This window comes from Mytilus edulis, unplaced genomic scaffold (genome assembly GCF_963676685.1).
Source record: "Mytilus edulis unplaced genomic scaffold, xbMytEdul2.2 SCAFFOLD_1127, whole genome shotgun sequence".
Taxonomy (NCBI): domain Eukaryota; kingdom Metazoa; phylum Mollusca; class Bivalvia; order Mytilida; family Mytilidae; genus Mytilus; species Mytilus edulis.
In genome coordinates this window covers 3523-27705 of record NW_027268504.1, presented here as the reverse complement: position 1 = coordinate 27705, position 24183 = coordinate 3523, and the positions used below count along the sequence as shown (strand labels likewise).

At 31.8% G+C, this 24183-nt stretch overlaps 1 pseudogene; it reads right to left on the bottom strand.

Annotated features, from left to right (window-relative positions):
- Positions 1-4726: 4726 nt before the first annotated feature.
- LOC139507599 (ceramide kinase-like protein) lies at positions 4727-21289 on the bottom strand (annotated as a pseudogene).
- Between the last annotated feature and the right edge of the window lie 2894 nt (positions 21290-24183).

The window sequence follows — 24183 nt, the reverse complement described above, 5'->3', positions numbered from 1 at the left end:
AAACTGGCTAGTTCTTCAAATTCTTTTTAAAATGAGTACTAGTGTCTCTGGATATTTTCCAGAAAATTGTTTGGAAGAATATTGCATTGAAATTTAAGTAGGTTCGTTACCTAATTTTAAAAGAAGTTAATAAACATTTTATTTATTTGTTTGGACTACATTTCATAAATGAGACCAGTGAACGTTTGATTAGTTTTGTAAAGATTGTATTGATTGGTAAAACGTTTAATTTTATCCACCCTAATAAAAGAATCGATCTTCATTGTCAGCATGTTTATTTTTTTTACTAACTAAACCATTTTCACAAACCTCAAGTCTATTATATGTTAGGTCCAAGTAACATCTTATCCAGTCAGAGCATTTACCATCCAAGATCAGATGTATTCATTAAAACAAACACAGTTCATGTAGAATAATGTAAAGAGAAGGTATGGCTCAACTATCAATCTTTGCATGGTTTCACTCAAGTATCTGACCAATATTATAAAGTGTATTACCTCGAAGAGAACAGTGTGGCATGCCATAGCTGTGTGCCATCTACTAGTATCTCAAATACAAATGGAACCTTCGAGGAGATCATTTCCACTCATATTGAGCCTCATAGTAAAAAAAAAACTTGAGAATAGAACCTGTGGTTTCAGGCGAACGGATATTTTGGTCCTGCATTCTATTGTATGAATCATAAATTAAACCGAAACCGCATCCTTATCAGACTGAGACGGTGCGAGTTATTGTTTAAGAAATGCAGACAACAAGGCCTTGCAGCACGCGGAATAGATTCCTGCAATGGAATCATACCTGTGTAGCCTTCTCTGCAATGCAGTGCTTTATTGTACAACAAAATGCAGTATGCGGTAGTATCTTGCACTAAAACGATGTATTTCCATGCCCTGTCCGCAAAATATCGGAGGCATATCGTTGTACACCTATTCGTCGGTCCGTCCGTCCTACATAAGGCATACGTTTTGTTCAGCTGACTACCCTTCATATTTTTATAAGGAGAAATCTATCATATTTTGTAGGATGTTCGTTCATATACTTACGGTGTGCATAAGATCTAGAACTTTGATATTATGACATAATGTAGGGTAGGGTGTTATCATATATAGTAATGGTGTGCATACTGTCAGAATTTTCTGTTTCTTTAAATTTTCCACAGATTGTTACAATTTTCAAATATAAAGGATTAAATCACAACAAATGCGGATACTATCTAATGATCATAAACAAGCTTCTGTCCTAGTTTCGTAGAAATCCAGGTTAGTTTAAAAAAGTTATTAAAATTTCAAAAAGGCAGTGGCTCCGGCAAAATAGCCTCTAAATAGCCTCTTAGGTGCCATTTTACCGGCTCCGGCAAAATAGCGATTTATATAGAGTTTTGCTATTTTGCCGGTTTAATTTCAGATTTTTAATCAAGAGTATATGAAATATATTTTTTAAGGAAACTATTTATGAACAAATGATACATTAGGCTAGATGGCAATAACCTTATTGTTCGCCTTGTCTTCCTAGTCATGAAATTTTGGTGAACTGCACTTATTTAATTACATGTACTGTGTGTTTGTTAGATGTATGTTATGTTCTTCTTCAACTAATTATAGTTCGTTTTTATGTTGTACTGTTACACCATTGTCCTATGTTAGGGGAGTGTTGGGATCCCGCTATAATGTTTATCCCCGCCACATTCTGTATGTATGTGCCTGTCCCAAGTCAGGAGGTTGTAATTCAGTGGTTGTCGTTTGCTGATGTGTTAAATATTTTGTTTTTCGTTCATTTTTGTACAAACTTAGGCCGTTAGTATTTTAGTTTGAACTGTTTTACATTTGTCATTTCGGTGCCTCTTATAGCTGAATATGCGGTATGGGCTATATGGCCGTACGGTGACCTATAGTTGTTAATTTCTGTGTCATTTGGTCCCTTGCGGAGAGTTGTGTCATTGGCAATCATAATACATCTTCTTTTTTTTTTATACATACGTTAATATCTGTTGAACATTGAACGTTTGAAAATGGAAAATAACAAATGTGTTATCAAACACACTGGATTTTCGACTGATATGAAGAGCTACAGCCGGTTTTTGAGTACTTTAAAACGAGAAACGACTCGAGGACTATAAAATTCATGACAACCAGATAAAACTTTAATATTAATCTATAGTCTATGGTGCATAAAATATTGTAAGAAAGGTAAAAAAAATATTGTACACACGATGCATAGAAATATAGCTATTGGCATCATTTATTCTGAATGTCGAATACTGAAATGTATACATCTGCAAATTTTACAAAAGTGATGCAGACGCAAAAGAATCAAGTCTTATGGTAGCACCTTTATTGTGCCAGTCTTAAAAACAAATCATAAAAATGCAAGACACTGGTTTTGTAAAGCTCGTTAAGCAGTTTGAGGTTGTTGGGTGCTTTTTTTTTGTTTCAAAACTAATAGGATATTTTCTTTAAAGTTTTAATCAGAATGTCGATTTTTTTTATATATGGGTTCATATGCTTTCATCAGAGATTTCAATTTATTATAAAAAAAAAAATAGAATAAAAATGTCATTTTACGCTTCAAAATATATTGAAAGAATATTCAACAATACTTGTTTGTGAATCTGTTTGTGATGTTACCACAACAAAACTAGAGGCTCTAAAGAGCCTATGTCGCTCACCTGTATTTACTGATGCTTTGGAAATCATGTAAAATAAGGTTAAAATCATAATTTATAGTATAAGATATCATTAGATACTATAATAGTATCCAAGATAATAGCAAAAAACTGCAACATTTCCATAAAATTACTAACTCAGGGGCAGCAACCCAACAACTGGTAGACGGATTTGTCTGAAAATTTCAGGGCAGATATAACTAAATCCGATGAGCATTTTTGCCGGTCAAATTTGCTCTAAATGCTTCAGTTTCAGAGATATAAACCAAAAACTGCATTTTACCCTATGTACTATTTTTAGCCATGTCTGCCATCTTGGTTTGCAGACAGGGTCATCGGATACATTTTTAAAACTAGATACTCTAATGATCATTGTGGACAAGTTTGATTACATTTTGTCTTAGTAGTTTCAGAGGAGAAGATTATTGTAAAAGATTACAAAAATTTAAGAAAAATTGGTCGAATTGACTATAAAGGGCAATAACTCCTGAAGGGGTCAACTGACCATTTTGATCATTTGACTTATTTGTAGATCTTACTTTGCTGAACATTATTGTTGTTTACAGTTTATCTCTATCTAAAATAATATTCAAGATAATAACCAATAACGGCAAAATTTCCTTAAAATTACCAATTAAGGGGTACCAACCCAACCACAGGTTCTCCGATTCATCTGAAAATTTCAGAGCAGATAGATCTTGACCTAATAAACAATTTTACCCCTGTCAGATCTGCTCTAAATGCTTTGGTTTCAGAGATATAATCCAAAATCTACATTTTATCCCTATGTTCTATTTTTAGCCATGGCAGCCATCTTGGTTGGTTAGCCAGGTCACTGGACACATTTTTTAAACTAGATACCCCAATGATGATTGTGGCAAAGTTTGGTGTAATTTGGCCCAATAGTCTCAGAGGAGAAGATTTTTATGAAAGTTAACGACGACAGACAATGATGGACGCAAAGTGATGAGAAAACCTCACCTGGCCCTTCGGGTCAAAACTACCTCCTTATATATGTTTAATTCAAAAGGGTAGATAAGTAAACAGAATATACTCATTACCCGCACATGACTGAGAGTGTACACACTGAAATGTCTCACCTGTTTAATTGACCATTAATTAAATGTTGATAGTCCTATAAGTTTAAAGTTTTACTATGTAAGTATCACATAAATTTAACATGCTCCAAGTAAATGAGGTCAAGGTAAAATAAACCAAGCCAAACATATATGTTAACCTTACAATCATTCCATACACTGAATATTGTTAACCTATTGCATGTATACAAGAAACAGACCAACCATGAAACTTTATACATTGTATTATCATTTAATGAACCATGAAAATGAGGTCCAGGTCAGAAGAACCCTGACAGACAGACATTTGCACCCTCCAACTCTTCAACAGATCAAATATAGTTGACCAATTGCATAAAATTTCTAAAAAACAAACTTAAACAGGAAAACTTAACATTGAGCAATGAGCCGTGAAAATGAGATCAAGGTCAAATAAAACGAGCCAGACTGACATGTACAACATAAAATATTTCTATACACTAAATGTAGTTGACCTATTGCATACAGTATTAGAAAAACAGACAAAAACACACAACTTAACTATAACCACTTAACCATGGAAATGAGATCAAGGTCAGATAACAGCTGCCAGTTGAAATGTACACCTAACAATCATTCCATATACAAAATATAGCAGAACTAGTGCTTATAGTATCTTAGATATAAGACTTGACCACAAAAACTTAACCTTGTTAACTGATGTTGAGGTCAGATGAAAATTGTCTGACAAGCAGGAGGATCCTGCAAGGTATCTTATGCAAGATAGCTCATCTTACCTTAAAATAGAAAACTTTGAACAATGAGATAACGCTTATGCCACATCAGTATAACATCATTTTATTACAAATAGCTTTGAATTCCATCAAATCAAATGGGCACACTGCAAATCAACATAAGTACTACAGTACCATATCAGTATAAAATACTACACGAATGTGTTTTACCAACACAACCTATCACATTGTAATCAACAGAATAACTAGGCAAATCACATTGGTATATTTTATTTCATCTTTTCTTTTAAATTATAAACACATTTGTTTTTTATTAATAAACTCTTGTAAATATTATATGTATAATAATTTTTAAAATAACCATAAAATTATAAAATAATACAAAACCAGTAAAAATAAAAAATCTGGAATGGAAGATAAAAACAGAACATATAAAGTGGACGGAATACGAGGATGATAGTAAATGGAACATTGAAGTGTGTTGAGACAATGTATGCAGTATTTTACAGTGCGATTAACAAATACTTAAACACACAAATATAGAAGCATGTAATAAACCCACAGAAATAAATGTTTTCTCAACATCAAGAAAACAGAAAAATTACACGAGCAGTAAAAATTTAAAGTTTATAATCACAACAAAAAATTTGGCAAAGGGGAGGGTTAAGGACACCCCACCACTTGTATCCGAAAAGAAAAGGATTTAACATGTAATTGCAATCTTCTATAATTTCACATAAGATTAATCACATGAAAGATAAGTTTGGTATACAAATGAGACACAAAGTTTATGATGTTGGGCTTCATTTACACCAAGCCAACTTTGAAGATTTTTTTTAAAATTTTCAATTTTAAAAATAACCCAGATATTTAAAATAGGGAATTTATCTAGAGTGAAATGCTATTATTTATCTAGTTCTTGATAGATACAAAAGTTTGCAAATATGTGAATGAAAATATAAACCCACAATTTGAAATCTATGAATATTATAGAAATCATATTTTAAACTAATTTCTAACTCTCTTTGTTTTGAGAATGTGCTGTAACAATTATAAACAATTTCAATTACATGTGAAAAATATAGTAGATGTGTGTAAAACATGGGTGAGATATCAACAAATAAAGAGGATTTTAGGAAATGGAGTATATTAACGAAAGTATTAGAATAACGCTGATATATACATATATTCTTATTTGGCCCTTCAACACAGTAAACAGCAGTGAACTTGCGATATGCAATTCATCCACATTTTAACCATTGACATTTTTAACGGTGGTAAGATAACGAAAAGTCTACAAGGTTACATAAAAAAAATTGAATTTACTCTATATACTTGAAGAAAAAGATTTTTTTTAAAAATCCTATTGATTTAAAGGAAGGAAAAAATGAGATGCAAACAAAAAATTCAACAAAAATTGTATCAGATTCATTGAAAACATTTTGACAAGCTAAAACTTTCCAGTGTTAGACACAGTTACAAATATATTTGGCTGTATCAAATGCATGGTATAAATTAACAATAATATTATAATTCATTTCTAAGAAACTTAACCAGTGTTGTCTATTACAGTGACCTTTATAATAGCTTAGTTCTAACAATAGAACTTTCACTGATATATAATAACTGACTCCTGACAAATTCACCTAAATGCAAGATTTAACCAAACTAAGACATCTGTTTCATTTAAACACACGGAAGAACATATTGCACTTGTTCAGATATTATATACATTTGATGTTAATGTGTTTGAATATGTTAACCAATGATGATCAGTAATTTTATGTTAAATATTCAGAAATAATAAAGGCAAGATCTTTGTTGTAGAAATAAGAATTCCATCTAAACAGAGGTAACCTTTCCGAAAACACATATTTTACTTAACCGAAAACTTGTTGTTTCATGTTATCTTCAGACAATATTGTCTGCTTTAATAGTTTTCTTCCATAAAACCAGATTTTTTTTTTCTATTGCATTTTAAGGCTCCACTTACATTAGAAAAACAAAATGATTAATCACATATTAACAAGGTAATCTTTTAAAATTTCTATCAAACCAGATTAATAAAATGTAAATTCAAATTTCATAGAATTTGAGGGCTTATATCGACATGAATTTAATGCACTTCCCTTTGTCTGTATGAATAATTTTGAACATTGTCTACTTTATAATTTGTGATAAACATACCTAGACATTTCTTGCCCTTAGCTTCCTTCAGCATGTTAAAATATTTTTTGATAAAATTATGAGCTATTACTACATTAACTTTCTATGAGGACATTATGCATGTGTTTTCAGCTATTCTATATAAATTAGGTATGATGTGCTAATGAATGAATATAAAACCCTTTGTGGTAATGTATACTACTCTGAAATAAAAGTGCTAAATATAAAAGCCTTTGTGGTAATGTATACTACTCTGAAATACAAGTGCTAAATATTGTCAAGAGGATTAATCTAAGCAGTGATTTAATTTCCTGGTTTTAAAGCATCAAACAAGTTTGCTAGGTTTTATTTGGCCTCTTTACTTGTCCTTGACTCTTATCTTTTTTAAAGATCAAAATTTACACTAGGGAATATTTTCACCATTTCTTTTTGATCTTTTAAAATCGAGAAATTAACCAAAACCTAAACTCTTAATATATCCCACTTGACAGTGTAATATTTACTCTAGGCTTAAATACTGTTAGAATTCTTCTCAATACTGAACACATTCATTTAAAATCTTAAACAGATATTGATTTTTGTTTTATAAATTAAATATAATTCTATGATGGTTTATACTATCAATGGTTAACATCAACCAAATTTGACACATTAAATAATGTAGTCACTATTTCCCGGGAGACAAATTTCAATTAGTGAGCAACAAATCAGATTAATTTTGTTACCTTCCAATGTTATTAAAAAGGTAGACAGTGCATAAAAATTACAAAAATTGAGCACACACAAGGCAAAACAAAAAGCAAATGAAAATCTAATATTGCAGTTCTTCCTCTTCAAGTAACAGTGAGACTATCAACAAGATACAGAAGCTTACAAGTTCACCAATATTTTAAAATAGGCTTAAAAATACATCTTTCACCCTGAAAAGGTGTGAGAAATAATTATTGTCTTTTCATGGAAATTGGTAACCCATAAAATAATTTTCCTACAGTGTAAGCTTGTAAATGCAAAAATAGAAACCAAAATAAAATTCTATTTACAACAGTATAACAATCCAGACAGTGACTATAGGTCTGATAAAAACAAAATATAGATTCAAGCAAAATGTGAGTTTTTGAATCTAAATAACAAGAATTCTAATAAAACTAAATATCTATGTAAAAATCAATGATTGAACAAATCACAACAATGTCATACACTGTGTAAAACTTACTTTACAGTGTAATAATTATTAAAGTGCATTATGGGAATAAGCAACTAAATCAAATACTATTGCCTTTAAAAGACAAAAGTTATTCTGTATATAAATAATATATTTCTTATATTTTAGTTTGAACTCGTAAATATAAGAAGGCACCTCTTAAATATTTTAACATTCACAATAAATTAAAACATACAAAAACCATACCCATGTCGATTCAAGATATACCTAGAAATAAGAACTTACAGTTTAAATTAATTTTATGGAACAACAATCACTATATTTACATAAAAATGGCAAATAAATTAAATTTATGACGGAAAGTTTACAGTAATAATAAGCACATTGAAACAAACTTAATTTTCAAAAAAATACATACCAAGCACAGATACATTGTATTTAGATATTTTATAAAATGATTATTAAGGCTAGTCTCATGTCTTTATTGACAAATTAGCATGGAACTGAGAACCTACTTGGTTTCTTTAGATAAAACATATAATCTACAAGTAAATAAATGACTTGTTCTTACATAGCCTACAACAAGCATGGTACATGTTAATGGTTAGATTAAAGATTTTAGTACTTTTGATAACCAAGCAACTGTTTATAAATTTCTATTGAGCTTATGACAGACTGGAAACTTTCTCTTAAAGATTGACTTGATCCTTGTTTGTACTGATGACTGTATCCTTGTTCCTACTGATGACTGGGAGGTAAGATATTGTTTCTAGTTGATGAGGGGAAGGCAGGATAATGGTGAATTGATGAAAACAGTATCTGGTGATAAACCAACTCCATATACAGATAGTAACCCATGATGTACCCTGTAAGTATAAAATGAAGGTATCATTGTAATAATATATAAACATTTATAATATTTTGAATCAATTTTCAGCAATATGTGTACAATAAATTAAAAGTTTTACAACATTTTTACTTTTAAATGATGTCATTAAATGGGAAATGACATTGAACTTCATCAAAAAAGAGGGAAGTATTGCATGTTTAATGAGAATAATAAAAATAGTATTTGACACTGTGCCTTACTGGTCACAAGTAGTAAAAGAAAAGCTTAGCATTATGTAAATAAATAAGATTGCTTATTCCATCTTGAACAATTATTTGAATTTTCAATGTTTATCAATGTAGAATTTTCCAGTTTTTATCCCCTGGAAAAGTAATTTGATAAAACATACCTAAAAGTCAATAATGTGTCATCACATATCTCATTATCAATATTCCATACAGTCTGAATCTTTGATTCCTCTTTTATCCTTTTCTTTTCTTCTTTTTTTAACACCTTCTTTTTCCTTCTCCATCTCTCCTCATCAGCAAAAGTTTGTCGATACTGCATTCCTACAAGTTGTTGGTCCTGTGGAGCACTGTTTACAAGTACATTGTCTTTTCTCTTATATATGTTGTTGTTTTTATTCCCAGATCCCTATGGAATAGAGATATAATACATTTAATATTAATGACTGATCTACACTCATTTAAATTTTGAACCTCAACAGATACCAACATGGGGTGTTGATGATATGGGAAATGTAAAACCTATGTCTCTCTATTGACACTCTATTCATTATTGCAGGCAAAAATAAATTTAATGTAACAAAATTTGTTAATGCCAAGGTCAGTCTGTAAAACATTTTTTTTTTCTAAAAAGCAGTTTGGTTGTTATTAAATTCTTGTGTTTCTTACAAATCAGTGTAGAGACTTACTGTACGACTTCCAGGTGGTGACACATCGTCAACTTCATCATCTTCATCGGTATCATCAAGATCATCCAGATCTTCTACACTGTCTGCTCTCCGTGGTGATGGGGTGTGGATGCTTCCATTCTCACCATCAATTATAAACGCATCACCTGACTTAACACCTTGGACAGACATTCTATGTTCTATAGACTTCATACGATCCTCCACCTCATTATATGTAGTATCCTTGTAGTTCCAACCCATTGGATATCTAGGTTTAAATCTTACATCTTTTACCCTATGTATCTCCACAAATGGAAAATCAAACTGTAAAAGAAATCATAAGTTTATTCTTTGAACAATAAAACCTGAACACTTGTCTAAATTTCTAAATATCAATTTCATTTATATTCATATTCATTTTAGAAGAAGTAAAATGTGTTAATTGTAAGTTAGTAAGTCACACACAGTCTAATCCCAGTGTATGATTATGAAAGTTAATGTTAAAATACTTCTATAACATGACACATAAATAAATATTGTGTATCAACAAAGGTATCGATCGATGCAAAGTAAAAACTATAGCTCATATTGTGACTAAAAACTAAATGTCTTAGAATAACACTAATGAACCAAAAAATAGACATTTTTTTTACAGATATAACTCAAAAGTCAGCAATAGTATATTTTTTAGTATATTTTTTATGATAAACTTGTACTATTATTATTGAACTCAAATCCTTCTTTCTGTTTTCTTTAATCTTAAAACAGTTTCCATTATACTTTAATTTATTAATAAAATGTTATATTTACCTGATTTTTATGGTTTCCATGACGTTTCAGATATCTTATAAAATCCCTTCGTGAGCAGTCTTTAACTAGAACTAACTCCATAGCACCATCAGATAAATGAGTAAATTTACTGAGCCCCTCAGGAGCCACCTCACAATTGCCTGGTATACTATATAACCCAACATGATAGTAACTCCCCTTGCAGGCTTTCCATGGATTGTCTTCTAACACTTCCTCTGAGAGTTGTTCAGTATCACTTAAACCTAAATAGATCAATAAGTCAATAGTTTATAACATTGGTTGAAATGCTTTTGATTTTCTCATCAAATCACGTGTAAATAAAATCCTGTAAATTCTTTTCTCTGATACTGTACAACAGAAGGTGGTGTTAAGACATAATCATTGTCAATGAAGTTGCATCAACTCAAAGGGGGAAAGTGTACAAAAAAATATAGTTTCTTCCATTTTCTACTTAATTTACATTCAAAGTCAATGTTATCAAATAAATACTTATCCAAAATTATACAATTTGTAATCCAACAGTAATAATTCCCTCATCAGATATGCACACACTGAAATGTCTTGCCTTCATTACTAATCATTGATATTATGTTGATAGTCCTAAGTATAAAGCTTTATTTAAACTGTCACATAAACTTAACATTAACCAAGGTAACTAAACAAAGACCAATGAACCATGAAAATGAGGTCAAGGTCAGATGAACCATGCCAGGCAGACATGTATAGCTAACAATTCTTCCATACAACAAATATAGTTGACCTATTACTTATAGTTTAAGAAAAATAGACCAAAACACAAAAACTTATCACTGTGCAATGAACCGTGAAATTGAGGTCATGGTCAAACAAGAGGCTCTCAAGAGCCTGAATCGCTCACCTGGTAAACAATGCCTTAAATATGATGAACAAATTGTGAAAAAATTGTCATTAAAGGACAATAACCCCTCAAGGGGTCAATTGACAATTTTGGTCATATTTAACTTATTTGTAGATCTTACTTTGCTGATCATTTTTGCTGTTTACAGTTTATCTTTATCTATAATGATATTCAAGATAATGACCAAAAACTGCAAAATTTCCTTAAAATTACCAATTAAGTGGCAGCAACCCAACAATGGTTTGTTTGATTCGTCTGACAATTTCAGGGCTGATAGATCTTGACCTAATGAACATGTTTACCCCATGTCAGATTTGCTCTAAATGCTTTCGTTTTTGAGATATAAGCCAAAAACTGCATTTGACCCCTATGTTCTATTTAAAGTAAGGGCGGCCATGTTTTTTGACGGATCAAAAATCGAAGCACACACTTTGTGCAGGATAATCTAAGGAACTATCATGCTAAGTTTCATCCAAATCCATTCAGTAGTTTCAGAGGAGAAGATTTTTTAAAGTTAGCAAATATGATGAACAAATTGTGAAAAATTGTCATTAAAGGACATTTACCCCTTAAGGGGTCAATTGACAATTTTGGTCATATTAACCTATTTGTAGATCTTACTTTGCTGATCATTTTTGCTGTTTACAGTTTATCTTCATCTATAATAATATTCAAGATAATGACCAAAAACTGCAAAATTTCCTTAAAATTACCAATTAAGTGGCAGCAACCCAACAATGGTTTGTTTGATTCATCTGAAAATTTCTGGGCTGATAGAAATTGACCTAATGAACATTTTTACCCCATGTCAGATTTGCTCTAAATGCTTCCGTTTTTGAGATATAAGCCAAAAACTGCATTTGACCCCTATGTTCTATTTTAAGTAACGGCGGCCATGTTTTTTGACGGATCAAAAATCGAAGCACACACTTTGTGCAGGATAATCTAAGGAACAATCATTTTAAGTTTCATTCAAATCCATTCAGTAGTTTCAGAGGAGAAGATGTTTGAAAAATTGTTAACGACGACAGACGACGACGACGGACGCCAAGTGATGAGAAAAGCTCACATGGCCTTTTAGGCCAGGTGAGCTAATAAAACCTGTGGGACCGATATATAGATCATAAAATATTTCCAAACACCAAATATAGTTGACCTTTGGCATATAGTATTAGATAAAAAGGCCAAAACTCAAAAACTTAACTTTGACCACTGAACCATGAAAATGAGGTCAAGGTCAGATGACATCTGCCCGCTAGACAGGTACACCTAACAATCATTCCATACAACAAATATAGTAGACCTATTGCATAAAGTATGAGAAAAACAGACCAAAACACAAAACCTTAACTATAACCACTCAACCATGAAAATGAGGTCAAGGTCAGATGACACCTGCCAGTTGGACATGTACACCTTACAGTCCTTCCATACATCGAATATACTAGCCCTATTGCTTCTAGTATCTGAGATATGGACTTGACCACCAAAACTTAACCTTGTTCACTGATCCATAAATTGAGGTCGAGGTCAAGTGAAAACTATCTGACAGGCATGAGGACCTTGCAAGGTATGTACATACCAAATATAGTTATCCTACTACTTATAATAAGAGAGAACGTAACATTACAAAAAATTTTTACTTTTTTTTCAAGTAGCCACTGAACCATGAAAATGAGGTCAAGGACATTGGACATGTGACTGACCGAAACTTCGTAACATGAGGCATCTATATACAAAGTATGAAGCATCCAGGTCTTACACCTACTAAAATATAAAGCTTTTAAGAAGTAAGCTAACGCCGCCGCCACCGTAGCCGCCGCCGGATCACTATTTCTATGTCAGAATTTACACGACAGTATACATTAAAAGCCTAATATCACCAAATATACATTTCAGTATGTCATATATTCTTTCTATTACAGATGAGGTTATATAAAGTGAATACTGGTAATCACAGATATAACTATTAACACTGGAATAAGTTACTGAGGTACAAAATATTCAAAATCAGTACTATTATTCTTGATATTAGGAGTACTTACTATTAAAATCATTACTATTATTACTAGAATTAAATGGTTGTACTATACATTCCTCCACTACATCAGACGTATTGTCATCTTGTTTACTTGCATCTACCGGTACACACACATCACATCTGGGTAAAATACAAAAAAAAAGTACATCAAATATGGTTAAGATTTGTCTTCTTTAATTCGTATTTAAATTCTGAAAGTTTTTCTTTTTGGTAAATAATCTCAATGTATACATGTAAAGCCACACATCAGTTTCATGTTCATTTTCCAAAAGAATTTTAAGCTGTGAAGTTGACAAGTGAAATGCATAGGGGGATCCAGGGGGCCCGCCCCCCCCCCCCCCCCCCCCCTTTGTGGGAAAAATTTGGTTGATTATATAGGGAATCACTGAAGCATGACCGGAGCGGCCCCCCCCTTAGGTCAGTCAGTGGGCCCCCTTATGAAAAGTTCTGGATCCCCCACTGAAATGATACAACATTAAGTAAATATATCAAAGAAAGTTCACTGACCATTTTCAACTTTAAATTTTGTAACTCTTTTTGATATTTTCAACACAATGCTTTTACATTTTTTCTCAGTATTTTCAACAAAATGATTTTCAATGTAAAAAATGCACATCACAATTGCATGTCATTGAACAAAATGTTTTCAGTTTCTTCAAATTCACTCCATCCCATAAAAAAATGACACATAAATTTTCTATTGAATGCTAATACTTACCCTGTACGACATACAGTATACTGCTGTTCACCAGAGAGAGGGTCTGCAGGGAGATATTCTATATCACATTCATACATTCTGTTATGTAAAGCAAATGAAGTTAGTTAGGCTAATGAGTTATGTTAAATCTAATTCCTAAATTTTCCAAAAGTTCATACATCTAAGACTGCATGTATTAAATTATATGGTTTCCAAAATTCCTTGAGTAAGAATTAAAAGTTTCCTCTTGAAAATGTGTTGACCACTGGTGTTGTGTGTACAAATGGTGAAAATTATTGCAGGGATTAGCAAGCAAAAAAAAACTATTGCAAGACTAAACAGAAGACAAAACATTCAGGTTTTTGTTGTTTTATTGTTTTAAATTTTTAATAATACCCATATCTTCTCCAACTTCCAACAAAGACAAATTGATTCTAAAATGAGGTTACAATATTTGTTGCAGATAAAATTTTGTTAAAACCCCCAACTAGATTTACAAGCAACAAAAACTTTCAAATTGTACACATCAATGTTAAATTGGAGATATCTGTTTCATATTTTGCACTGAATAAGGGGTAATGTATCATCATTTTTTACAATGTATGCTACCTATCTATGAGAAAATAAGACTAAGGCAATTTTATTGTTATCCTATCTATAGGCAAAAACTAAATGTTAATACCTGACAAACATGTGATAATTAATAATACTATGCAGTCCTGAACAGTGAACTGTGCATTCTATGGATATCAGTTATAAAACCTACCTGAATTTAGATTTACTAAGTGCTTTAACTACTGCAGCATCTAATCCTTTACTACCAAGTCCTACACGGTTATATTTTTTGGCTAATTTGAGAACATTTCCAGCAAAGCCATATTGGCATATAAAACCCCATTGTAAAAATTTATCTTTGTGGAAAATTGAAATAACATCTACTGCAGCTGTTCTACCTGTTAGAGAAAATTAAATTCAGTCAAACTAGGATTTAATAATATTATAATATGTTTTTGTAACAATAATGAATAATATTTTTAAAGTATCAAAATTAAAACTAAAACAGGTTAATGAGCAGATATTGTTGTCTTGCTAAAAATGTTTAATTAAACAACAAAATCTCATCAGATCTAAGGAAGATAATTCATCAAACAAATCGTCGACGTATACATATATTTTTGGTTGTACTCCTATCAACAAAAAGTTTCCAAAGAATAAAAAAAACAAAGAAAGACAGATAAACGTAAATCTGTCTCATTGTTAATAAAGCAACTCTTAAAACTATGATCCATTTCAAACCATCTACATGCGAGAAAATAAACGAAGTACTTGGCCTTTTTTAACAACTTACCTAGTATAATATTGATTGCAGCACTAACTGGATCTAACTGACCTAATACTGATTTAGCAGCCTGATTTGTGGTGCCTGAAAAATACAATTAATTTCATCATTAATACAAAGAAAAACTTTCCCCAGCGCCAGTAAGCAGAGATCAGACTCACTATCACCTACTTCTGTACAATAAGATTGCCTAACTCTAGACATATATTGTTTGTCTTCATCAGGTAAATATTTACAAGAACTTAAAAAATGTTGGGACGGACGACCTGCTTACTTACATAAAACACAACACTTTATTTGACCACCAGTTCTTATACTACCTGTCTTCTTTGCACTTCTGTCAAAATGTTTGTCTTTTATTGACGCCCGTAAAACCTTGGCTTCAGAGGCTGAATGAATTTCATCAAGTAAACTATCAAGTGCCTGTGAAATTTCTGGTTTCAAAGAAGCTAATGTTTTTGACCGTAATTCAGTTCCATATCGCTGCTTCACTAGGTTGGGCAAGTCATGATTTATAAGTCTTAACCAAGTAAGTACAATTAGGTTTTCCAAAGAAGGCGATAGTTTTCCGTCGGCTTGAGGTACTTCTCCGTGGTGATGAATATTGCCACAGGCATGAAGCAAATTGTCTTCAATAAAACTAGCTAATCGCTGAAACAAGTCCTGAGGACGCTCATTTGGTTCCAAAAAGATGCTATTAAAATCAAGAAAGTGTCAACCAGTAGACTGAAATCCGTAGTGTAGACGAATTGACTGCCAAATAGAATTAATTGATGTCGAATTCTTAATTATAGTGTTTCTTGAAATAATTGGACAGTAATTTGCTATTTGCCCTAGCATAAGGTCCAAATGTGTGCACTTTTGGGCTGCTGTTTGTCGGTTAGCTTCGGTAACCTCCTCGCCATCGTTAGCAATGCCACGCAAAGGATTGGCGTTGGTTTTCTTCAGCCATGTAAATCCATCAACAAGGAATGATGCAAAGTTTTGATCAAGGGACAAGTTATATTGTAAGTTTTGTCTCCAAGCTTCAAAAGATGTTATTGTTTCAACTTTTGCGAGTGACCATTGTTTTGTAAAGATCAGTTAAGTCCAACAATAGAAAATGTTGTAGTGTTAGTCAAAATAAATAACAAATTTTTCTGCTCACCATTTACTTGAGTGGAATAATGTTCAAATTCTTGTATTATTTGAGATGTGGGTTTCATAAACCGCTGCCACCACGCCAGTAAGCAGAGAAAACTATAACACATGTGATCGTTAATTAATAATTTAATAATGATCGTGAGGCAGTAAACAATAAAGGGAAATAACCCATCAATAATCATACATGTATATGACACATGGTATAAGGGAGATAATACAAATCAATACATGTAACAATCAATACAATACATTGGTGCAGAAATCATTATTTACAAGATGAAAATTAAACCTCATCATTAATTTTCAAAAGATGTCAGCGAAAAAAGAAATGTATGATGATGAATAATGATTGATGGCTGATTAACATCCAGTGACATAAATATATTTTCAGGACGAAAACATTCTAATGTTATATGAATATTGATCCTGCTTTGCACTTGACTGACACGCTGAGATGGATTTTTAAAACGATAGTGCTACAAGGTAAGTCTGCAGGAAGACATGTCACCCTACCTGAACACAGTATTTTGACTCCTAGCTGGCCTGTTTTTGCTCTCTTTTATGCTGCATGCTTTGCTGAGAAGCAGCACATACTTATTTAATAATAAACAAAAATCCAGAAGTTGCTTACCAAATTTCTGAAGTAACTTGGACCTTTGACCTCAAAATATAAAGGGTCTTTGTCATGTGCCCAATGAAATTGGTCAAGTTTTAACAAACGGTTCAAAATGTGGAAACAAAGATTTTGCCCAATTCTCTTTCAATCAATAGCTACAGTGACTTAGTCTTTTGAACTACATGTATAGCTATTAACTTTAGTTCTGGTTATTCTCCACCCAGGGCCCATTATAGAGCCAACTTTAGTTCATAATTTGGAGATACAGGTCAAAAGAAAAGAAAACATCAATAAACTCTTCGCCAAAATTTCAATCTACTAAAGTTGTTTTTACCTTAACAAGTTAACAGAAAAATAAAGGACCTTGACATTTCATTCTCATTCTTTTATCCTAGTTTCAATCTTATTGTTTTGTACTTCACAATGAAAACAAAAGACCATAATTTGAAGAGTCTAAATTTCACTGAGGACAATACAATGATCTTACTGTGAGTAAATACATTGGTCAGGCCTGTTTATTACCCACCTGTAGGGATAATTCCCAATGGAATATGACATCTTGCTGGCGTCAATCCATTTTTGAGATATATATGTTTTGAAGCTTGTATTTTATTCAGTAATGCTGTGGTCACTTTACTAACTGTACCATCTCCACCAACACAGCAAATACTAAAAAAGAAAAATTACTTCATCAAAAGAATTAGATAACAAAAGATTAGATCAAAATATTACTTCAAGGTCTGCTGGTTATACCATTGGTAAGCTTAAAATTGTGCACAAACAGTAATTCAATTTCAAACAAGCATAATCATGAGAATAAGGTACATATAAAAAGTTCCTGACATAATTCGTCTTTACACTATAAAGGTAAAAAGGTCACAACTTACCAATCATACTGATCTACTTCTAAATGTATCATTTCCTGTTTCACATATTCATTATGCTGTATCTCTGTGAAAAAAGAGGAGATGAAATGTACCAATTCAATTTAAGAGAACTAGTCCAGGAATAAATTATCCAAATATGATATCTTTCTTGCAGTAGAAATTTGATTTCCATGCTTACAGAGCTTGCATTTAGATCCTCACTACAATTTTGTTAGTGAGCAAGAATTAAAACTTAAAACAAATAAAATTGTATTGCTTTAAATGTCCAGCCTTTGAATTGTTCTTACACAGAAAAACACCTGGCTGAGCATTGTCATATTTTAATAATTTCAATGCAAAACTAATGATAACTTTTCATGTTTTGTCCACTTTGTGTGCTTTAACATTGCTCTAGCTGTCATTAATCTTACCTAAAAAGCATAATATTATACCGGTAGCATAAATCTGCTATAAAAACAAATTGTAAATACAACTGTAATTGTTTGGTCATTATAATCATTGCTCTTTTTAAATAATGTTCTTTTCATATGTTATTGAAAAATTTTACATAAATGTTTGAATTAGATGTGTTTAAATCTCAGCACTTTAACCTCAGTGCCAAATAAACTAAATATGACTACAGCTGAAATATTCCATTTTGTGTATATTTAGCTGCAACTTAACACTTTTTAAATTTGATTGTATTCAACAGTTCTTATTATTTAAAAGATGTGACATATACCTGTAGAATCAACAATTAAATTGGCTGCCTCAAACAGGTGCTGAATTTTCTGTTTGTAGATATTACTACTGTTATGTGGTCCAGCATGACTTTGTATATATAACTTCATTGATTTAGGTCGTTCTTTTATAGCTGAAAATGAAACAGAAATATTTGAATGAGTCTGTTAGTCTTTAGCTGAATGCAAAATATACTTGCATAAAAAATAAATTTTTGTGATAGATTCATTCACTGATTCAGTTTGGATGCGGTTTTCACCGACAATATCAGCTATTAAAATACTTTTACATGTAGATTGAAGTACTGAACTATTAAAAAATTTCACAGCATTCAAGCAAACTTTATATAGCTCTACATGTTCTGTAAAACTGTTGCCTTATATATTACGATTTGACAATTGTTTTGTTTTGTTTATTAGTGTACATTTTGTACTTTGTACTACATGTATTTTGATTTTCAGCTAAAATAAAAATTTCACTGCATAGTCAATTTTGTGTGCATGACTTGATATGTATGTTTTGTTTTACTTGTTGTTATGTTGGTTTTAAAAACTCTTCAGAGCTTATGTTTGTAATTGCTATGGTTATACCGACTCTAAATAAAGCTTTATGTCTTATTATGGTCAATGCTATATCATATACATGTACATGTATGTATCCCTTAAATACCTGGGACATGACAATTAAGTATCAAATCTATAATTAAAGGACTTCTTTGGAATGTACGTGTACATGTATGCTAAATCACAAACACATTTGGTGTCAATCCTTTCAACCTGGGGTGTCCTATCATGAATGAAGTCTGCCCAGCATGTCATGGTTTATCCTTTTTTGAGTGCAAGACAAAAGTCAACTCTCTCTATTAATTTGAAGTGTTTTTACCCCTGACCATAAATGAAAAATATCAGCTATACTCTATGCTAATTGTCTCTTTCTACAGTTTGTACTAAATACTTGCACATTAAGCTTTTGAATAATAGGATTTTCTGTAATTCTTACCATCTAAATAATCTGTTATTTTCTCACATATTCTTTACAAATTTTTTCACTTGGATGTTCCAGTTCTATAATTCTTTCCTTTAATTATTTGGACCAAAGACTTGATAGGCATATATAGTAAAACCTTGACACATGCCCTCTCCTTCATGTTGTCCTGTTGTTTTTCTGCGTTTAATCTTTACACCTAAAATATCCTCAAGAGGTAAACCTCTTCAGCAACTCCCTTTTTCTTTTTAAATAGTCCCTTTGATCTCACACCTGCAATACAATCAGAAAATTATGAATACATATCGTTATATAATTTACTACTATATAAATAGTGAGCACTTTTTTAAAGCTTCTCTACCAGGAAAAATTTTCACTCTTCTTTGCATTTTATTATAATAGAAGTAATAGATTTGTTTACACATTTCTTTTATAAATACATGTGAACTCACTGCATCCATGTATTTTAATATTTTAATCAAATAGACTAATTTACCATTGAATTTTAATGTATGAAAAGAAGTATTAATTTTACAGGTACAATGTATCTGCTATCAGAACAAGCTAAACATATTATGTTACATTTGTATGTAATTTATTATCAATAGATCTTGGCTCTGATTTTTTTTTCCTGAAAATGTTCTGACATGAGTGATATAGAAAATATCAGATACCTAAAAGCAAAAGTGATTGTTATTGTTCAAGTGTCAACTCTATTCTTAGGTCAAGAATTTCAAATCCCAGGTCAGGCTTCATAGATTTCTAAATAGTGACATAGCTTCCTTTAAGGGCATACAATACAGCTACAGGGAGGTAATGACGTTGGTAATTTTTTGGTTATGTCAATCTGCCAGATATCGGAAAAAGATAAATTTTTGGAGTGATTTTTTTCATTAATTTGAACAAGTATACCCCTCTTTTTAAATTGATGTTTGACTTGATACTGTTTTTTTTATTTTTCAGTTTTTAAAAAGGAGAAATCACAAATGATTATTTTTTTTAAAGAAAATAGCAAAAAATGCCACTTTAAAATTATCTTAGTTTCAAACATAAACCAACATCTCTTGAAGACACACTTTGATCTAACACTGGTGACTTAGCTCTAAGGCTTTAAATGACTATCCTCTCATTAAATAGGGAATACTCTACTCCACTAGATTATCATTTGGACCATCATGGGACTTAGCAAATACATTTCCAACCAATATCGGCAATAAATATATAATTTTAATGAAGTTGCCTTAAAAAAATGATTAATTAGCATTACGCACTCGATTGTGCGTGTTTTTCTTATTCCATGGGATACTGCACATATACAAAATATTGATTATGTTTCATATTGATAACTTAGTGGATGTTAAAATATCATACCCTTATTGCCGCTGACACTGACCCAGCTGATGTTCCCATTTGCCAATGAAAGGGTCACATCAAACCCGTCTTCGCGAATATCAAAAATGTTTGTCACGTCTTCTTCTGAGACAAATGGGTTCGCGAAAGCTCCAGTGTGTTTAGGAATTGGCATTCCATCATCTGAATAAGTATAATCTACCATTTCTATAAAGGAGAAAGTGATGAGAAACGATAATGGTCAAAATACATCGGAAGTTCAAAATTTATCACGGACTGTCGAAATTACTGAGTTGTGATTGGCTAAAATTAATGACACGCTTCGTTAAATAAAGTTGTCATAGGAATTGTGTCAACAATTATTGTGCGTTGATTAATAGTCATAAAAATCAATTATCTGAGAAAAAAATTATGAAAAACAACTCAATTAACTAATGTGAATAAGCAAACGCGTGTCAGTGTGTCCAGAAATAATTTTCAACGTATAATATTTTTACAGGTGCCCCTTTTTTTTCTATTTTTTTCTGTTGTATTTTTTTTTTAAAGGAAATATTCCTGTAATATTTTCACTTTCTTAATTTGTTTTTGCTCTTTTTGATACGATGTTACAATAAAACTAGATGAATTTTTTACCTTCATCATAATCTGGGAGTGACAATAAAAAATTATATCATAGCTGCAGGGGTGGAACCAGCCATTTTAAAAGGGGGTCCTAACCCAGGACAAAGGGGGTGGGGTTTCCAACTACATGTCCCCATTCAAATGCATTGATCGTCCATAAAAAAGGGGGTTCCAACCTGGATCCACCAATGGAGCTGGGACTGTAATACTAACTTTCAGGGAGGATACACTTAGTTGTGCGCACAATTTTTGCTATTTATTACTGTAAAGCTAGCTCTAATAGTTTGTTAAACAATGGCAAGGAAAAACATGAGAATAAAAAAAAAATCTCAATATATTTCAGGGACAATAGCTCAGAAAAAGGTGTGCAAAATTTTTATGGAAGACAGAACTTGTTGTGCTGAACATTTTTAATGCATTTTTTTCTCTAATTTTAATACTATAGTTTAAAAAAATATATTAGCCAAAACTGGGGGCCACTATGTTCGATCTGAAGACAAGGTTACCATATAGGTAAATCAACCTGAACAAAATCAAAAACTTTGTAATTGACATCCTATAGATGAAGCAGACAAACTTTGATTTGAATTCATAAAGCAGTTTTATGCGTTAACTTTTCTACATTGGCTCGAGGTATAGGGGGAGGGTTGAGATCTCATAAACATGTTTAACCCTCCGCATTTTTGCGCCTGTCCCAAGTCAGGAGCCTCTGGCCTTTGTTAGTCTTGTATTATTTTAATTTTAGTTTCTTGTGTACAATTTGGAAATTAGTATGGCGTTCATTATCAATGAACAAGTATATATTTGTTTAGGGCCCAGCTGAAGGACGCCTCTGGGTGCGGGAATTTCTCGCTACATTGAAGACCTGTTGGTGACCTTCTGCTGGTTTTTTTTTCTATGGTCGGGTTGTTGTCTCTTTGGCACATTCCCCATTTCCATTCTCAATTTTATTATGTATTGTAATGCGTTTACTTTTCTACATTGGCTAGAGGTATAGGGGAAGGGTTGAGATCTCATAAAAGTGTTTAACCCCGCCACATTTTTGCGCCTGTCCCAAGTCATGATGATAAAACAGTCTAGCCATAAATCAAGGTTCAATACACCATTTTTTCTTAAATGTGCTGTATACCAAGTCAGGAATATGGCAGTTGTCATCAAATAGTTTGTTTCTGTGTATGTTGCATTGGCGTTTGTTTTTGTTGCACTTCAGTGTTTATGTTGTTCCATTGTTTTCCTCTTATAGTACATGTGTTTCCCTCAGTTTTAGTTTGTAAGAGGGTTTGTTTTCTCTCAATCGATTTAGGACTTTTGAACAGTGGTATATACATTGTACTACTGTTGCCTTTACCTCAAACATACAGTCACCTTTTCAATTTATGGAAAGAACTCCATTTCTTATTCATAAGCTGGGTAAGGTTAGTCAAATAATTGCACTGAGAAAAAATATAATTCAAATTTAAACAATGATGATTCCGATGAGAAAAGTGGTAGCTGTCAATAATGGGAAGGTTGAGATTTCACTTGACATGATTAACCCTGCTGAATTTTTGCGCCTGTCCTAAGTCAGGAGCCTATGGCCTTTGTAAGTCTAGTAAGATTTTTTATTTTAGTTCATTTATATGTTTTGGAGCCAGCTGAAGCCTGCAGCAGCAGGTGCAAGGTTTTTCTCGCTGTGTTGTTTCTTGACATTCTCAATTTCATATTGAATATGGTGGCATATAGATTCCATTGAAATCAGTGAATATAAGAAACGGGAAAATATAGAAACCAAATTATAAGTCAGTTTTAACATTTATTGCACAAATAATATTTTTTTATATTACAGTTCAAAGTTTCATCTTACAAAAAACAAGAGTATGAGCTTAAATACGAAATGATAAGTTACCAAGACAAAATACATTTGTAAATTTTGGTCTCTAACATAATTAAAACAATCAATAATATAAAAATGACAAACCTGCAACAGTCAGATGACCAATTTCATGTCATAGTCATTCCTAAAAATCCGGGATTAAATCACTTAAATGACAAGTGATTTCCTTAGTTATGGCTTAATATTGTTTTTCATATTGACATTTCTCGTATCACAATCAAAAGAGTGAGACATCAATAAAGGATACCACAAATGCAGAGAATATTTACCTTTTAGAGAACCTTACAATTCTTGAAAAATGGATACAATTTTATATCTGTTTTCATTATTTCATTTCACTATTGATAAAATCATAAAAGGCTCACTTATATTAATATCAATGTGTAGTTGATATTCAATTATTACAGATTATGAAAACTTCAAATACCAGTATCAAAGGTGACTGAGGCCACACTAAAAACTCCTGAAATCACATAAAAAAACAATGGGAACATGTCCAAATTGTTTAGGAAACTAAACTTTGAGTACCAGGTACAATTGACATCTGCAATGTTTGGTCAACTGACAAAACCAAGCAGGAACTAACAGAAAAATCATTGATTAAAACAAAAGTTCAAGTATTGGATGTTAACCCTAATTTAGTATGGCCCTTATAGTTAAGAAAATGTAAAGCTATTGAGACA